Genomic DNA, 2,614 nt, shown 5'->3' with positions numbered 1-2,614 from the left:
AGCTTCGCCGAGGTTGACACGGTCCGAACAAAGTGAAGATCAATCTCAACATGTTTTGTCCTTTTATTATGCACACGGTTAGAGGATAAACAGGGGCGAAGCTACGTATAGCTACCCGGTGTCACTGGCACCGGGTGCAATTTGCATGCACTTATTAGCTTAGTGTGTAGGCCATTCAATTGTTTGATATATAGGCATGTGTTCTTCTATATGGACACCGGGTAATTTTAAGTCTGGATCCGCCCCTGAGGATAAATACATGTGACTTACATTGTCACAATATACGACTGTAGCGCTTGTGGGAGAATGGTGTCAATCATTCAATAGTTGTCATAGCCAACATGATTCTGCCACACAATTAGAAACTGCCGATACTCAACCTTGTCACTAGAGTGAGAAACGGCATGCGGCCGCTTGCAAGACCAAGACACAAGGTTGTTGCCTAGGAAGACACAAAAGCCGGAGCTAGATTTCGTGTGTTCGGACAACCAGCCCATTCAGCGTCCGAATAGGCAATCAAATCATGTCACAAGGAGTGGTATAGTTTTAAGACATAGCAAGGAGTGCCACTGATATGTCGCAAGATCCGCTTAATGAGTAGATAGTGAGAGTCACGAGGATCATGCATGAAAATACAAACTTGTTGCATGGCATAACAGAGGTCGGAACATGTTAATGTAAGATATTGGAGGGCGACAACTATGCTTCGTTAGAAGGAAGGATCGGTGCAAGGTGGTCCACCAGTGGAGGATAGTTTAGAGAGAGTGTCAATGGGTGTAGATATGGCGTTGCAATTGAGCATGGTATAGAATTTCGTGGGCATATCGGTTCTTGGGACAAAAAAGACCTTGGGTGTTCTGGTGTACATCGATGCCTGAAAAATGATGAATCTCGCCAAGATCACTCATGGGAGAATTAATGATAGAGTGCAATAGGTCGGTGGTATTGGCAGTGAGAATAATATCATTGACATAAAGAAGTAAATATGCAATGTGTGTACCATGATGTAGGATCAATAAAGAGGGATCACATGTAGACGCTACAAAACCGACCGTGGGGAGGAAAGTGGTGAAGCGAGAAAACCATGCATGCCATAATTGTTTTATATACCGTAGAGTGATTTAATCTCACTACTAGAAAAAGGACTGTTAGTGGCGCACCTAATTTTGCCATTAATGGCGCACTATAGGTGCGCCACTATTATCACGCCACTAGTAACAAATACTAATGGCGCACCTCTGGTGCGCCATTAGTATTGCAGGTAACAGTGGTGCACCTTGTAGTGCGCCATTACTATTGCTACAGGTGCGCCACTGGTAACTTTTTTTGATTTTTTTGAATTTTGAAGGCGTGAAAATAGTAGTGGCGCACCGTCTAACCCCCACCGTGCGTCATTGCTATTTTTGAATTTTGAATTTGGACTGGATCTAGATCTGGCTCATTTTTTGGCTTTTTTTGCTTGTCTTTTTTGCTTGATTTTGTTTTTCAAATTTCGTTCTCGACCTGGATCTGGTACGTTCTCTGTGCCGGGGGAGATCCACATGTGGCCGGAAGTAGAGGAGGAGGGAGGAGAGACTGTGAGGAGGAGAGGAGGGAGGAGAGACCGTGAGGATCAGGAGAGGAGGGAGGAGGAGGTCGCCGGAGAGGAGGAGGAGGACCGTGAGAAGGAGAGGATGGAGGAGCACCGTGAGTAGGAGAGGAGGGAGGAGGAGGTGCACCGTGAGGAGGAGAGGAGGGCGGAGGAGGAGGACCGTGAGCAGGAGAGGAAGGAGGAGCACCGTGAGGAGGAGAGGAGGGAGGAGGAGGTCGCCGGAGGAGGACCACCGTGAGGAGGAGGTCACCGGAGGAGGAGCACCGTGCGAAGGAGGAGGAGGTCGCCAGAGAGGAGGAGATGGAGTGGAGGAAAGGAGGAGAGGAGGAGATGGAGTGGAGGAGAGGAGGAGAAGAATGAAGGGGTAAGTGGCTGGCCGGCCCTTTTAAACTTCTGTCCCAACTTAGCAGTGGCGTACCATGCACTGGTGCATCATTGCTATTTTTTTGAATTGTGAAGGCGGGAAAATAGTAGTGGCGCACTATTCACTGATGCGCCATTGCTAATTTATTTATTTTGATTTTTTTTGAATTGTGAAGGCGGAAAAATAGTAGTGGCGTATTATTCATAAGGTGCGCCATTGCTAACTTGTTTTTTATTTTTGTATTTTTTTTGAATTTTGAAGGCGGGAAAATAGCAGTGGCGCACCATGCACTAGTGCGCTATTACTTATTTATTTATTTTTTGCATTTTTTCGAACTTTTTTGCCTCCAGATTTTAAAAGCATCGTAACATTTTTTCTGTTAAGTTTTTGAGAATTCTAGAAAATCGATAACAGGCGTAGCTAGTTGATTCCGGATATAAATTTTTCAGTAGATGATTTTTCATATAAAAAACTTTTTCATCGGAGGTCGTATGCAAAAGTTATGGCCATTTTACCGAAACATGGCGGCCTTTTGCAAAAAATTCAAAATTCATGTTTGTTAATTTTCCTAACAACTAGAACACATAACACATGGGCATCTATTTTTTGATTTTTTTGAATCTTTTATCATTTTCTTTTATTTTTTAAAATACCTAAAA

The sequence above is a fragment of the Triticum dicoccoides genome, chromosome 7B (assembly GCF_002162155.2).
Source record: "Triticum dicoccoides isolate Atlit2015 ecotype Zavitan chromosome 7B, WEW_v2.0, whole genome shotgun sequence".
NCBI lineage: Eukaryota > Viridiplantae > Streptophyta > Magnoliopsida > Poales > Poaceae > Triticum > Triticum dicoccoides.
The sequence above is the reverse complement of the archived record's forward strand: the minus strand, read 5'-3'. Positions refer to the sequence as shown.